The sequence below is a fragment of the Bos javanicus genome, chromosome 27 (genome assembly GCF_032452875.1).
Source record: "Bos javanicus breed banteng chromosome 27, ARS-OSU_banteng_1.0, whole genome shotgun sequence".
NCBI classification, from domain to species: Eukaryota; Metazoa; Chordata; class Mammalia; order Artiodactyla; family Bovidae; genus Bos; species Bos javanicus.
In genome coordinates, this window is record NC_083894.1 from 38,030,234 (window position 1) to 38,046,949 (window position 16,716).

The 16,716-nt window shown below is 49.8% G+C and overlaps 1 protein-coding gene across 7 annotated transcripts in view; it reads left to right on the forward strand.

The window, feature by feature from the left end:
- CSGALNACT1 (chondroitin sulfate N-acetylgalactosaminyltransferase 1) overlaps positions 1-16,716 on the forward strand; it is a 337,768-nt gene that overhangs the window by 232,259 nt on the left and 88,793 nt on the right. Inside the window, exon 1 of one of the 7 annotated variants that reach the window (XM_061404642.1) lies at positions 14,488-14,888. The exons of 5 other annotated variants lie outside the window; for them this stretch is intronic. The gene's annotated coding sequence lies outside the window, so the exon portion shown is untranslated. One more of the 7 variants, XM_061404639.1, reaches the window with a different exon arrangement.

The following is a 16,716-nucleotide window of genomic DNA, read 5'->3' on the forward strand; positions in this document are numbered from 1 at the left end:
ATCTGCAAATACGGACAATTTTATTTCTTCACTTCTAGTCTGGTCTGCCTTTTCTTGACTGTTGTACTAGCTAGAGTTTCCAGTACTAGACTCAGTAGAATTATGAAGGTGGACATCCATGCTTTGTTCCAGTTTAGTAGTTAACCATTAATACAATATTAGTTTCTGTAGATATTCTTTATCAACTTGATGAAGTTCTCTCTATTATTAGTTTTATGAGAGTTTTTTTTTTTTAATCATGAATGGGTATTGAATTTTGTCAAATGTTTTTTTCATGAGGTGGTGTAATATCTGTTCGTAGCCTGTTAATATGATGTATTGCATCAGCTTAAATAAATGGGTTCAGTCTGCTATTTTTAGGTTGGAATCATGTTTAGTTTCTAAATTTCCAGACATTGAGCTGGAGTATTGTGTTTCCCTCAGTTATAAGAAACAAATTCTCACTTTTCAGTTGTTAATCTGGGGATATTAATCCTTGTTTAAATGATTGCAAATGTTTAAAATGTTAATATTATTAATGGACATTCAGTTGAACCAGTGATTTTGAGGTTGAATGTATATTTTTGTAAGCCTTCTAATCAGGAGAGTTCAGTTGCTGAATCACCCATTTCAAGAAGGTCTGTTTTCGGTTAATAATCAATTTCTATCCCAGTTTTTACTGCTGTCATGGGAACAGAAGTTGTAAATTACTGAGTTATCTCAGATCCTTGAGTTTGGAAACATTTAAGGAGCAGCTTAGATGTCAAATCCTTCTTTGAGGTGCTGGGAAAGCATCCTGAAATATTTTTGCGGGCCTTTAGCTGGAAGACTTCAGTAATTTTTCCATAAAATTAAACATGGGAGAGAATGCTTCTTTTCTTACTTATTGTATGATCTAGTTTACTCATGGATAACAGGCATGGGACTTATAATTTGGAAATAGGCTTGACATTTTTTAATGTACTAGACACCTGTTTCTTTTCACATTCTTTCCCTCACCACAGATGGCTTTGAGCCTTTGCTATTCTCCTTTCTAAACTCTCTGTAACATGAGAGTTTCGAGTTATATTTTATTGGGGGCAGAGTGAGGACTATAGCCTGGGAGATAGCTCCTCAGATAGCTCTGAGAAACTGCTCCAAAGAGGTAGGGGTGGAATCAGTATATGTGTGGTTTTGGTGAAGAGGGAATACATACAATCAAGCACATATTTTTTGCAGATTTCTGCCAGTCATGAGAAACAGTCATCACCAGAAGTGTTTCAGTGCTTTTCTAGATAGGAGGAGATACAAGAATCGGGCTCATAAAATCAGCTCCTGAGATTATCTAGCTGAAGACCTATTCTGCCAGTTTTCCCAAAGCACAGAGTGCCTCATTCCTGGTCTTCACCCTGAGCTCCTTCAGGACATGTCGAGGTCAGCTGCTGCAGCATGTGATCTAATCCTTGTAGAGGAACATGGCGAGGGCCAATTTGTAGCTGACAGCTCCTCTGCAAGCTTGCGGCCCTCACCTGTTTTAACCAGCATCTTATAGCTGAGTCACCCCAGACATATTTCGGCAGCTTTCTGTGATCAGAAACTTCTTCTAGGAAGAAATATTGTGAAGTGCAGTGGATAGACACAAAATGTATTGTCATAGTCACCAAAACTGTTTGGATTGCCAACTCTCCACTTGACCCAAGGAGGAAAAAATATTGCTGCATGCAGCATTTGTCCTAATCAACAGCCTATTATTACTGTTTGATTTCTTTAGTCATTTTTTATGCCTCTAAAAATTAAACTGTCATTCCCTGTGAGAGAGTTTGGTCACTTGGGGCTTTTCCATTTCTGATTCAGTTTTCTATTCCTTCTGCTGTGAGTTCTGCCAAGAAATAATTCTTTTTGGATTTCATTTAATCTTCCTGGCCCCTGGAGTAGCAGCCTGTGCAGGGTCGTGATCCATGTTTTTCTCCTGCTCACAGGCCACCATCTGCAGCAACTCAGTTGGCTGGCATTTGATTCCCCTGCAGTTCTTTTCTTTGTTATGTAACTGCTGTCCTATAGCTGAACATCGCACCCAACTCTGAGTTGGTATTATCAAGTATGGTTTTTTTCAGACTTTATTCTAATTTTCACACCTCACTGAATAGGATTTATTCCCATATTAAACTTACGTTAATTTAGACCTTTGGAAAAGAAGGGGGCCTTTCAGTGGCTCAGTGGTAAAGAATATACCAGCAATGCAGGAGACACAGGAGATCCGGGTTTGATCCCTGGGTCGGGAAGATCCCCTGGAGAAGGAAATGGCAACCCACTCCAGTATTCTTGCCTGGAGAATCTCATGGACAGAGGAGCACGGTGGGCTACAGTCCATGGGGTGGCAAAGAGTCGGACATGACTGAATTGACTTAGCAGCAGCAGCAGGCTTTGTTGAGAGGGAGAAAAAAGAAGGAAACAACCCAGTAACAAAAAAAGATTCATGCTTTCTTATAATCCCAAGCTGACAGTTTCAGTGTAGAATTTACAGTAAACCAGAGTATTGATCTGGGACTTGCCATCGAACTGTTTTCCTGGGAATAAAAACGAGAACTCAGGCATCGGCAGGAAGCAGAGAGGTTCCGAGGGGCTGGCTCTTCCACTCCCTCCAAGAGAAGGGCAGGGGCTGCTGGAAACCTCGGGGCACCGCTTGCTGGAGGGGTGCACGCAGCATGTTCAGGGATGCAGGGGTGCTTGAGCTGAGTCAGCTACAGCCAGTGCACAGAACAGAGGGAATCCGAGGTCTGCTCCCTGCAGACGAGGCCCTGAGAGCAGACTGAATTTGGTTGCAAAAGACAGAGTTCTTTTTCTTCCAAAGAAGTCACTGTTGACATACAGTTTCACCTTGGCTACACTCGGGCTTCCCTGCTAGCTCAGTTGGTAAAGAATCCGCCTGCAATACAGGAGACCCCAGTTTTTTTCCTGGGTTGGGAAGATCCCTTGGAGAAGGGATAGGCTACCCACTCCAGTATTCTTGGGTTTACCTTGTGGCTCAGCTGGTAAAGACTCTGCCTGCAATGCAGGAGACCTGGTTTCGATCCCTGGGTTGGGAAGATCCCCTGGAGAAGGGAAAGGCTGCCCACTCCCGTATTCTGGCCTGGAGAATTCCATGGACTGTATAGTCCAGGAGGTTGCAAAGAGTCAGACATGACTTAGCGACTTTGACTTGGCTACATTCTCAGGATGTGAGATACTCAGGCCTACAGCCAGAAAACCTGGGGAGGCCATATTTTGGTTGATACTAAGGGGTCTGTTTTTACCCCTCCTGCTTTTGAACATCCTATCTTGATGTTTTTTAGAAGTTATATGTAAGCTATATTTTACATATATCTTAATTTTTTCCCCTCAGTTAGATTGCATATTCCTTGAAGAAAAGGATCTTTAAAAAATTCTTCTGTACTCCCATTTCAAGGAGCATTCTAAATATATTTTTTCTTTGTTTTGTGTAGATGTGAATGAATACTCTGGCAGGCTGAGTCATTTTTTTACATTCATCTAGAAAGCTTGTGATTTGGGGCTTTAAATTTTTCCCTCTCTCAAATAAAGATAGTAGATATGGGATCTGTTAGTAGCATGTCATAGGGATTAGGGAAGTAATCTAGTCTGTGATGACAGTGATCAAATTGATCATTGTCGTGTTTCTGTTGAATGGGAATGGCAGCTTCACCAAGTGGCCACTGGCTGTAGTTCTTAGAGCCCAGAGTACAGCCCAAGTTCTGGGTTTGACCTTGAGCCCCACCGACCTCTGTAGTGAAGGAGCTGCTGTGGGGAGAGGCAGAGGTGTGGCTGCAGCCTTGGTCATCCTGGCGGGGATGTGGGGTGCTCCGTGGAGATTCCCCCAAGGGAAGCACTGTGCTGAACAGAACTCCGTGGCTTGTTCTGGGAGGCTCTTCTTGTCACCAACCTCGTTCTCATTAGAGTGTCTGTGTGGAGAGGTCTGAAGTCCTGGAACTTTGTGGACAGTTGCTTTTCTCTGCTTGGTTTTTAGGCTTCCCTGGTGGCTCAGCTGGTACAGAATCTGCCTGCAGTGCAGGAGACCTGGGTTTGATCCCTGGATTGGGACGATCCCCTGGAGAAGGGAAACACTACCCAGTCTTTTTGGAAGCAAGAGTTTAGCCTCTGGATTATGATAACTTCTATTTTTGTTCAGTCGCTCAGTCATGTCCAACTCTTTGCGACCCCATGGACTGCAGCACGCCACACTTCCCTGTCTTTCATCATCTCCTGGAGCTTGCTCAAACTCATGTCCATCGAGTTGGTGATGCCATCCAACCATCTCATCCTCTGTTGTCCCCTTCTCCTGCCTTCAATCTTTCTCAGCATCAGGGTCTTTCCCAATGAGTCGGCTCTTCGATTCAGGTGGCCAAGGTATTGGAGCTTCAGCATCAGTAACATTTATATATTGTGGTTATAATTTTCAAGTATAGAAACTGAACTATAAATACAAAGTCTGTTACTTACCTATGTTAATGAAGGAAAGAGTTGCAGTACAGTCTTTCTGGGCGCTCCTATTTTCGATACTTACTAGTCAGTAGTGGAGAAGGCAATGGCACCCAACTCCAGTACTCTTGCCTGGAAAATCCCATGGACGGAGGAGCCTGATAGGCTGAAATCCATGGGGTCGCTATGAGTCAGACACGACTTAGCAACTTCATTTTCACTTTTCACTTTCATGCATTGGAGAAGGAAATGGCACCCCACTCCAGTGTTCTTGCCTGGAGAATCCCAGGGACGGGGGAGTCTGGTGGGCTGCTGTCTATGGGGTCGCACAGAGTCGGACACAACTGAAGCAACTTAGCAGCAGCAACAGCAGCAGTGGGGAAGGGCTTCCCTAGTGGCTTAGACAGTAAGGCGTCTGTCTGCAATGCAGGAGACCAGAGTTCGATCCCTGGGTTAGGAAGCATCCCCTGGAAAAGGAAATGGCAGCCCACTCCAGTATTCTTGCCTGGAAAAGCCCGTGGATCGCGGAGCCTGCTAGGCTACTGTCCATGGGGTCTCAAAGAGTCGAACACAACTGAGCGACTTCACTTTCGCTTTCTTTCAGTGGGGAAGGGGTGTGTGCGGTGATGATCAGTTGAATGTTACTCAGAAGCCAGATGCTAGGGTCAGAGGAAGCAGCAGGAGGCAGGGGGTCTTTTTTATTTGGCTCCCACTCCCCAGTCTTGAGTGAAGGTCTGCAGGTCTCATCCGCCATATGACATCACGGGCTGCCCTCCATCATGCACCTTTCCCGCTCCCTTCTCCTTTGCAGCTAAATTAGAATACATTTTCTCTCCTTATTGTCTCCATCTCCTTCCTGCTCTGCAATCTGCTCTAACCCACCTTTCACACCCATCAACCTACTAGGCGAACCTTTGCTGAATAACCGTGACCTCCTTTTTTTAGTTCTTTTAGCTTGACAGCTCAGCAGCAGCTGACATTATTTTGCCTCCTTCTTCTTAAAAGTATATTGTTAAAAATTTCAGACTTAAATATTTTATTAAGAATATGACAGCCCCATATACTCACCACCCACCTTGCGTGCGTGCATGCGTGCTAAGTCGCTTCAGTCATGTCTGACTCTGTGTGAACCCGTGGACTGTAGCCCACCAGGCTCCTCTGTCCGTGGGATTCTCCAGGCGAGAATACTGGAGTGGGTGCCATTTCCTCCTCCAGGGGATCATCCCGACCCAGGGATGGAACCCGTGTCACCAGCGTCTCCTGCATTGACAGGCGGGTTCTTTACCGCTAGCGCCACCTGGGAAGCTCCAACTCTAAGAAACTGAATCTTGACAATATTAACCCTTGATTCCTTATAGGGTTCCCAGGCTCTCTACCCTGAGGGGTAACTGCTGTCCTGACTGGTATCTGTGGGGCCCTAGGGCTCAGTTTATTTGTCTTCCTCACCTAAGTTCCATCAGTTTCTCCAGACACAGACAGGAAGGCACCCTTGGTCATTCTGTGTCTTTTTTTAAAAAAATTAATTTATCTATTTTAACTGGAGGCTAATTGCTTTACAATATTGTAGTGGTTTTTGCCATGCATTGACATGAATCAGCCATGGGTGTACATGTGTCCCCCCATCCCGAACCCCCCTCCCACCCCCTCCCATCCCATCCGTCTGGGCTGTCCCAGTGCACCAGCTTTGAGTGCCCTGCTTCAGGTCATCTGTGCCTTCTGTTTGTTGTGATGAAGACATGCTGGGGAGAAGCCAGGCTGTGTCAGTAAGAGGCTGTCAGAACCTTGTATGTGGATTTGGGTTTTGGTTGGATGACCTGCAGGCGGGTCTGAGGGGGGCGGGGCAGGTTGGTCCAGATCCGATGCTGTCCGAAAGTGGAGGTTGTTCCTCTGATGAGGCACCTCAGTAAATCTTACCTGTTGGGGTGGTGGCTCAAGTGAGGAAATGGGAAAGAAGTAGCCATCCGTCATTTTGGCCGAGAAAGGAGGTGTTTGGTATTTCATGGGTGACTCTTTGATTTTTTTTGTGATCAGACAGAATTAGGAAGTGGCCTTATTTTTTCCTTATCCTGATCTCAGAGCCATCTTGTGGCGACTGGTATTCTTGAGATGATTTATGTCCAGTACGAGCGTACATGGCCTTGCTAGGGGCCTGGGGCAGGGGGCAGCTTCTGAATGTCAGGAGTTGCTTTCTTTTTTCTTTTTCTCGGTTCTGAACAAGTGGAGAAACTGCATTCAGGCAGATGGAGACTGTGAGATCAACTGTGGTTACAAGGTTAGTTTGCAGGACATGCCATTATGTGGCAGAAATGGCTGCTCTGATACTGAACCTCAGACAGGCAGACCCCCACTGACTCGTGGACGGCAGGGGAGATTCGAGGGGCCAGGGCCCCAGTCTCCAATGGTAACAGAGCCGTGGACTCGGAGCCCCTGGGAGTCCCTTCCCGGCTCCCCCACAGGCCTCGGTCTGTCTCCTGGCCGTTCTGCACTGGTTCCCACACTGGTTCGGGGACCAGGTTTTCTTGCTGCTCTGTTCTCTCCCCATATTATCCTCTTCATCCTCAGGGTGTGATGACGTCTGTACACTGATGGCCTCGACGCTGTGCTGTCTCCAGGCTAGACTTCCTCTTATTCCCCGTCTCCCCCTGGAAGTTCAACCTAACATGTCCAAGGCCACATTCATACTCCCCTCTCTAAACTCCACCTTCCCAGGTTCTGCTCAGGGGCCTGCTCCAGACACCCCGACAGCCTGCACAGCCCATGTGCACCGTGATACTTCCCGCCCCCAGCCCTGCCGTGGGGCTGTTTCCTGCGAAACACTCTTTCATCCTTTCTCTGCCTTGCTAAGCACCCCCTTAGAGCCCTGGCTCAGGCTTCACTTCAGGCAGAAAGCCTTTTCTGAGCCTTCCAGGCCGGGCTGGCTGTCCCTGTCTGTGTCAGCCCCTTCTTGCCTTGCTTCTCTAGCCCAGAAAAAAGCTCATGGTTTATCTGTTCATGTGTCTGCCTCCTGTGGGAACTCTAGCTTATTCATCTTTATGTCTTGAGATGTATCTGTACATCTATCAGTTCAGTTCAGTTCAGTTGATCAGTCGTGTCCGACTCTTTGTGACCCCATGAATCGCAGCATGCCAGGCCTCCCTGTCCATCACCAACTCCCAGAGTTCACTCAGACTCACGTCCATAGAGTCTGTGATGCCATCCAGCCATATCATCCTCTGTCGTCCCCTTTTCCTCCTGCCCCCAATCCCTCCCAGCATCACAGTCTTTTCCAATGAGTCAACTCTTCACATGAGGTGGCTAAAGTACTGGAGTTCCAGCTTTAGCATCATTCTTTCCAAAGAACATCCAGGGCTGATCTCCTTTAGAATGGACTGGTTGGATCTCCTTGCAATCCAAGGGACTCGAAAGAGTCTTCTCCAACACCACAGTTCAAAAGCATCAATTCTTCAGCGCTCAGCTTTCTTCACAGTCCAACTCTCACATCCATACATGACCACAGGAAAAACCATAGCCTTGACTAGACGGACCTTTGTTGACAAAGTAACGTCTCTGCTTTTGAATATGCTATCTAGGTTGGTCATAACTTCCCTTCCAAGGAGTAAGTATCTTTTAATTTCATGGCTGCAATCACCATCTGCAGTGATTTTGGAGCCCAGAAAAATAAAGTCTGACACTGTTTCCACTGTTTCCCCATCTATTTCCCATGAAGTGATGGGACCAGATGCCATGTTCTTCGTTTTCTGAATGTTGAGTTTTAAGCCAACTTTTTCACTCTCCTCTTTGTACTTAATGTATATGCACTTCCACTTATTTCTAAGTGCAGACATGTAGATACAGGTCTGTGTGATACAGGTAGCTGATGTCTTGAACTTGGCTTGCCATACGTAATTCGTTATTCATTAGGTGCAGTACATGCTTGTTAAACAGCTTGTTGTCTAAAGATTCCATTAGCATCTTGTCCAGTCCTGGAATGACCAGAGCTTTGCTAATTTTAGTATGAGAAGAATGAGCCAAGTATTTTTTATTTGGGGGTACTTTACTCAGGATATAATTTAGAAAAGTAGGATCTAGATTGACATTTGTCAAGTACACAGTTTCCCCCCCATTAAATCGCATGATATTTTTGAGAATGCTGTATTTTCATTTGTAATTGACTGCTGTTGGGTGATGCCTCCTAAGAGTGTAAGTAATCTCTTTATCAGTCAAAGAAGCATTTTTCTTTTTATCTGTACGTCTTAAATGAATCTATAAGTTCAGAGTTAAGGGTCCTTAAACAATGACTCTTCTACCCTCCGAGTTAAGGGAGCACGTGCTTCTGGGTAGAACCTGGGTCCAGCCCCTAAGTCCGTGTTCTCTTCTGTCAACCCGGTTGGATTTCAGAGACGGGTTGCGGGTGGGATTGGACAGGGGGCAGCTCTATGGGCCTGGACAGCAGTCCCTCCGCAGGCAGCAGAGCAGAGCTGCCACAGCCTCCCCCATCACGGGGGTCTGACCGGGCACTCAGGCTGTGGGCCGGCCGCTCCGGGTTGGCAGCTTGTCCCCAGTCACTGACGACGACCCCCTGAGCAAGGTCTCCAGTAGTCTGGGCTCACCCCTGTTGATCAAGTCCACACACCGAGCTGTCCCTCCAGCTGTCTGTCTGTCTGTCTCTGGGGGAGGGGAGGCCTCTCTGAGCACACCTGGTGCCAGGTGAGGAATGGGCAGTGTTGTGGGAGTGGTGGGGAGCAGGATTAGAGAGGAGCTGGGGGCCAGAAGCGGGTGCCAGCCATCTGAGAACAGACTTGGCCTTGAGCTTGCTGTGGAAACCAGAATGTGTTTTCCTCAATTATCACCTCCTAACGCGCTGTTCTCGGCATTGTTCCTTTGACATTTCTGCAAGTTCTTTGTGTCAGTCACAGTGAAGATAAAAGCAGCGATGATCCCACCCGTTGCGAGTGTTTCGGTTTTGTACCCTGCAAAGCATCTCCACATTTGTTTAAAGAAAACTGACATTATTTTTTCATGAGCTCTGCAGCTGGGATTGTGTGCCCTTGAGGGAGACCTTGACCTCGCAAATGAATGAGATGAAGAATAGGAAGCTTCTGTGCTGAAGTAGGCGAGGGGACGGGGCGGGGGGCGCTCCCTTTTCTGAATTACTAGAGAGAAAGACCAGTAGATTATATGTGCTGCTAAGGCCTGAAGGTGTGGTCTTGTTTGTGCTTTGCCCTGTCTCTGGATTCCCTGGTGGCTGCTCAGGGCCGGGTGGGGGTGGGATGGCCCCGCTTCATTCTTTTCAGCATCTCTCGTCTGACGCCGAAGCTGAGGTTGGGGAATATTTGACAGAGGTGCCCTTCATTTTGTTATGTTTCTGCTTATGTCAGTCCTATCCAGGAGCCAGAAACTTGGAAATAAATATCAGCCAAAGGTAGGTAAGCCATGGGGTCAGCTCTGCAGCCAAGGAAGCTCCTTAAACATGTCACCTCATTATAGGCTTTTAATAGAGATGAAGCAACACTCATTAAACGTGGAGCTAATCTCAGACTCACTTCTCCACAGGATAATTGCCTTTGAATCAATCTTGAGACCCATTAGCTTGGTTTAAGAAAAAAAAATTCAACTCTTTTTTTTTTTTATACGTGGAAGGAGTTAAAGAAAAAATACACACTGTTGCATTTAAAATGGATAACCAACAAGGACCTGCTGTATAGCACGGGGAACTCTGCTCAGTGGCAGCCTGGATGGAGGGGAGTCTGGGGGACAGTAGGGACACGTATATTATGGGTGGCTGAGGCCCTTTGCTGTTCACCTGAAACTCTCACACCATTGTTAATTGTCTAGACTCCAGTATAAAATAAAAAGTTTAAAAATAAGTAAGGACTGTGACAAGGTCATGGAGTTTTCACCTTGTCTGGAGCACGTGAAAGAAAGAGGTTTGAACACCCAGAGGCACACTCAGACACACAGTCCAGGAAGGGGAGGGGTAAATCGGGAGTTTGGGATGAACACGCACACCGCTGTACATAGGAAGTAATCGTCAGGAACCTACTGTATCGCACGGGAACTCTCTTCAATATCTTGTGATAACCTGTAATAGAAAAGTATCTGAAAAAAAAAATCTAGAAAAAACTAGACACTGTCAATGGAGTATCTTTAGAATTCTTTATCTTTTCCCCTTTTAAAAATTAAAACAATGGGCGTCCTTACTAGTGGAGCTGGAGTGGGAGCGGAACGTTGACCACATCCCCTGGCAGCCGGTGGGGCCCTCAGCGCGCCCCTCCTCTGACCCTGTGATCGTCCGAACGGTCTCACTCGATACGTACTCAGTGACTGGGTGGATAAAGTTCATGTTAATCGTGACATCGCTGCTGAATGTCAGGAGCTATTTTCTGCTCCCTTGTTACTATGGAGGAAATGGTTGTCATGAGGGTCCCACCTGCCACCTTCTGGTGGGACCAGGTGGGTGGTCTCAGAGCTCCATGTGCGTAACCAGAAGGTTTTATTGTTGTTTAAAAAAAAATTTTTTTAAACCCCAGGAGTAGCTGTAGTACCAGCAGCTAGAACTAGAATGCTGCTGTATCAAATCATGTCTTTTCAAGCTACTGGAAAATTGCCTTTAGAAATACCCTAGGAGGATCAGAGATTTCTCTCAAAAAAACGGTACCAGCTGGCGTTTGACCTGGTGGGTCCCACTTTGGTTGAGTTGTGCCTGTGGTCCAAGTGGGCAGTCTGCTGGTCAGGCAGTCTGCTTCCTGCTTGGCCGGGAGGTATACTCCCCAATACCCGAGTGATGTCCAGGATGTGTGAAGACCTCCTGCCCTGTGCTGTCCTGATGCCAGGGTGCCATGCTGAGTCTTTACATGCAGTGACCTTTCAAAGCCCCCTGGGAACCTGCCTGGGGTCCCCACCTCTCTGTTTAAATGCAGTTCGGGGAAAACTTTTCAGATACACTACAATTTTCTTCTCTTTTAAAAAATAAACCAGACTTTGGGGGATGATGAGGATGTGAAGGAGCTACTTTGATATGCAGTGTGGGCTTTCCTGGTGGCTCAGATGGTAAAGAATCTGCCTGCAATGCTGGAGATGCAGGTTCCATCCCTGGGTCAGAAAGATCTCCTGGAGGAGGAAATGGCAACCCACTGCAGTATTCTGGCCTGGAGAATCCCACGGACAGAGGAGCCTGGCGGGCTACAGTCCATGGGGTCACAAAGAGTCAGACACGACCGAGTGACTGACACCTTGACACACTTCAGGGTGCAGGATAGAGGCAGGGACCGGGCATCCCAAGTCCAGGCGTCTGCTTCTGACTGTGCTTTATGCTGACCCCATCACTTTGTCTCAACAGCAGCTGTTTCTTCCAGGCTCACCTTTCTGGTTGGTGAAACGATGGCTGTGCCAGACTGATCCCCCTCCAACCCCACGGCCCCCACCTCAGCAACCGGGCGTGTCCAGAACGAGACCCCTCTTTCTGCTGATCTCCCCATGAGCCTGTCCTTTCCCAGAGCTCCACCCGGCACCCTCCTCCTCCGTGGATGCTCCCTCTCCCTGTCAGGCCGGTCTCCAGTCCAGGTCCTGGAGATGGAACCCAACGGACCTTTCTAGAACCTCCATCCCCCACACTGAGTGCTGCTGGCTCCACTTGCCTTACTCCACCCCTCAGAGGCGCACTGACCTCAGGCCCATCTGCCCAGTGCCGATCGCCTTTCTCTGGGGCCTCTCAGCACTGTCCGTTTGCTGAAATTCAGTTTAGCTCACAATGACTCCTGTTCAAGAAAGGTAGCCAGCTGGCTGACCACTGCCTGTAGGCCATAGTGCAGATGCCCTATGGCGACAGAAGGCTTGTCTCCGCACAGACCCCTCTTACGACACCATAGACAATGTGGCTCAAACAGCACGTGTTTAATTCTCACAGCTCTGGAGGCCGGAAGTCTGAGGTCAGGGTGCCAGCCCGGCCAGTTCCTTGTATTCCGGTCCCCTGATACACCAGCCTTGCTCCCTGGCCAGGTTCTGTGCTTTCCCTCTACAAGGCCCAGGCCTCTTAAAAGCACACAGTACAGGGTAGAGAAGGGCTCCCCGGGTGGCTCAGTGGTAAAGAATCCGCCTGCCAGTGCAGAAGACGTGGGTTGGATCCCTGGGTCAGGAAGATTCTCCTGGGAAGGAAACAGTAACTCACTCCAGTATTCTTGCCTGGAAAATCCCATGGACCCAGAAACCTGGCGGGCTGCAGTCCATGGGGTCACAGAAGAGTTGGACATGACTTAGTGACAACAACACCAAGTGGCAGAGAAGCCACAGGGCCTGGTGATGGAGAGACAGACAGTAGGGCCATGCTGCCTGGGCTGGAAACCCACTTCTACCCTTTCGTTGCTGGGTGACCTGAGGCAGTGACTAACCTCTGCCTCAGTGACCTTACCTGCAAAATGGGTATGATGTTAATAGAACCTACCTCATCGGAGACATCAGAGAAGCAGGAAGAAGAGGCAAGTAGAGTGGGGTCCTAGACAGGAAAGTTTCCAGGAGGGCCAGGGGATATTTTAAGAATGAAGCAGAGGGATGTTAGGGGAATATTAAGAAGTATTAAACTGAATAACAAACTTGGATTAAATAAGCACCCTGTGTCATTTATCTCATGTAGAAATAGGACAGTTTTCATTGCCAGTAACTTTCTTTCTAGGAGTGATATCTGGAAATGCTTTTAGCTAGTCCCCTAGTGATCAGTTGGCCACCTCAGCAGAAATAGTGGAGGCAGGAGAGGCTTGGTGTCCGGGTTCAAGCCAAGGGATGCCGGGGCATACCAGCGGAGGGGCTTATGGTATGGTGGGCCGCAGCTGGACTTTAAATATGGTCTGTGATCAACCCGAGGTTTTATTTTTGTGAAAATAATGCTACATCTTTCACTTATACGATATTGCACTAATAGTATATTTTTCAGCATTGCTGGTTCTTTTCTGCACTCATACTCTGCTGACCTGGCTCCATGGGATTTCTAACTGCTGTGCAGGCCTTGCTGTCTCAGTCCTGTTCGGTAAGGCCCGCTTTGTGGAAGCACGGCCCCGTGTGTGTGCTGGTGCCTACTTCTTGGTGGGAAAGGACCAGGTTGGAGGACCGAGCTGAGTCAGGTGGTCATTTTGTCTTGACTCAGGACAGTGGTTGACTCCTAGGCTTCACACAAGCCAGCAAAATGCGTTGCTGGCCTCCACAGGGTGGGTCCCAGCACTTTTGATTCAGGATGTGTCTGGGGGTCGGTTGCTCCTCTGGGGCCGTGGCAGGGTTGGGGAGCGGCTGTGCTCACCCGCTTCTTTCCGGAGACCTGGGGCAGCCACACTCACACATCACACGGCTGGTGCCGGAAAATGAGTGTCAACCCTGGCGGGGGGCGGCTTGCGTAGCCACGGGGTGTCAACAGGGTGTCCACGGGGCCAGGAGAGAGCCGTGGGTCGCCACTGTTTGCCCTAATGTGGGGTCTCCCCCAGGGGAGCCCAGGGGGGGAGGGGAGAGGCCCTGGGCACCCCTCCCCGCTTCTCCCCCTCCAGACCCAAGCTCTGCTGTCTCGCGCTCTCAGCGGCTGGTGTCTGGTTCCGCTTCGCCTTGGCGGCTGTTGGTGCTCTTTGGAGAGCTTTCCCTGGCGCACATGTTCGCTGCCTGCCTGCCTGCACTTCCCTGTGGCCCTGCTCGTGGGCATCGCCTCCCCTTTGCCACCGTGGTCTGATTCTGTAAGTGTGCTCACTCTGTCTGTGCTCTGGGGTGTCGTGCTGATGGGCGTCGACGCCCTTGGGGGTGTGGAGGCTCCCGGCCGTGTGGGAAAGTCTCAGATCTCCCCGAAGTCCGGTGTCCTACTCTCGAGATCGGGATCACCAACTCGCGTGAGGTTCACGGGAGACGGCAGATGATGCTTGAGGGGCAGTGATTCTTGGAATGTCCTTGGGGGAGCTGCTGGGCTGCCTGAAAGGCCATCAGGTCCCTGCCTGGGACTTGTCACCTGCTCGGTGGGTGTGCAGCCGCTCTGTGTCTGAAAGTGTTTTCAAGACGGGGCTGGGGTGCAGGGGAGGCATTTGGTGACGCTTGTTTCTCATCCTCTTCTTCTCCTCCCTCCTCCGATCTGCTAATCGGTGCACGAGAGCTCAGCTTTCCCCCTCTCTTCTGCCCTCCCTGTAAGTGAGCCTGAGCGCCCGCCCCCATCCTCGGCCTTCACAGCTCAGGGAGGGTGACTCACGCCTCCCACCTCCGGGGAGCTGGTGTTTACCACCCAGCGACTCCGCCCCGCATCTGCGTGGGGGCCCTGCTTGCCTGCCGCTCTTGGCTAGGAGGGCTTGGCACAGAGCCCTGCTCACTTTTAATTAGTCCTCTCCGTGTTGATTACCAGCACGCCTTTCCCCGGAAGCTGGACTGTGTGACCTCGGGACGTGGTCTCCCCAGGGGTGCACTTCCCTGAGTCTCCAGCGATGTCACTTTCCAGGGTGGCTTCTGCCTGCACGGGAGCATAGGTGACGTGTGGTGATGGCCATTGCACGGGCAGCCCCTTCACCAGCCTCTGGAGGAAGGAAGGGAGAATTCGGTGTTTGGCAGAAGAGAGCTCGTAGTGAGTCCAGCCAGCATCTCGGTTAACTGACCAAGAGATGTCCTGTTTTTCTCCTTTCGAAGAAGAAATTCCCCTTGCCGGAGTGCATTTTAGTTGCGCTGTCTTAAACCTGATGCGTGGGGTAGGGCTCCTGGCATCTGCTCAGAGGCCTCTGGCTGTTGCAGGCTTGTTCTGTCCCCGGCCCCACTGGGGGGCCCCAGGCACGCCCGGGATCCCCGGTATTTCCAGGGACACTGTGAGTTTGCAGAGCTGCTAAGGGGATGCGGACATACAAACCACAGCCAAATGGGGAGACAAAACATGATGGAGAAAAATGACTGCTCTGTACCACGTCTGAGAGGCCAGGCAAGATCCACTGGGTGCTTAGAAGCAAGAAAAATTGGACAGGTCGGGTGCAGGAGGAGGGGCGGGTCGCAGCAAGCAGTTCGGGATTCCTGAGGGTAGTGAACGGCACAGCCTGGTGGGTACCAGCCCGGTTTGGCATCAAGACTGAGCCGGATTTGATGCGGGGCTTGGCTGCTGGCCGGTTCTGCACCGGGGGCTAGTGACCTCACTGCTGTCAGCCTCAGTGTCCTTATCGTTAATGAGATTGTTTTGAGGATTAAATGAGATAATGTTTATAAACTGCTTAATCTGGGGTCTGGCCCAGAGCAGATGCTAAGTGGGTGTGATTGATTGTAAGCACTGGGAGGGGCTGGGAGCCAGGTTTCTCAGGCGGCCCCACCAGCCCCAGAGACCAGGCGGGACAGAGGGGCAGACAGAGACAGGACAGGTCTCTTTGGCAGCTGACTCAGCCCTGCTCTTATGCTTGGGGCATCTTCCTGCCAGGAAGAGCTTCTTCGTGGGCCGAGACCACGCAGCGTGAGCCCTGTGTTCTCGTGTGGAACCTTTCTCTCTTGTCACCCCCGCCTCCAGGTTCCACGGCCCCCACCTGTGCCGACTGACCCCCTTAGATGCTCCTGAAACAAGGGCAGAGGTGGCAAGGGGGATGGGAAGGAAGATCTACGTGTATTTCAGGAAGACCCTCTCTTTCAAATATTCACTGGCAAATTAGAAGCCAAAATGCAAAGCGATCAGCACGGAGGGCTGGCCTGTTTCCTGGCTTTTCAGCTTTCAGAGTTGTGACTCATCTCTGCATTCATTTTCTGGTTAGCAGACCCTAGTGTCTTTTTTCTGCATTTCCCTGTCTCTGCTTCAAAGTAGGGAAAACGGAAGCAGAAGGATTCCTTCCAAGCAGTATGGAGATGCGGGTGCTGGAGGGGTGCCTCCCAGCAAGGGGCTTTCCATCCCTCTGGGCCGTGGGGAACCCCCTCTGGATCTGGTTACAGGGAGGACCCTCAGGGCATCTTGAAGGCCATGAGGTCCAGGTCCTCCAGGTTGGAAGGGAGGGAAGCATGCTCGTGGTTGGGGCCAGGCAGTGTCTGGCGGTTGGTGTTGGAGACCCTGGGATGGCGCCAGGGCTCCAGAGGCAGGCAGGTCACCCCGCGGATTGGGAGCCTGCACTGGGCCCTGGGTGGGTGGGGCTGCAGTTTTGTGTCCTGGGGATACCGGAATGAAAGGCGGTGAGGAGGGCAGTTATGTGGGAGCCAGAAGCAGGTCCCGGGGGAGCCCAGGATGGTCCATTGGAGTGAGAAGACATTCAAAGCGTTTTTCATGATTCATTGTTGTCGGGGTATTGTTTTGTGAACATGTAACTCAGCAGTATTGTAAGATTGGTGTGTAGCTTGTCAATG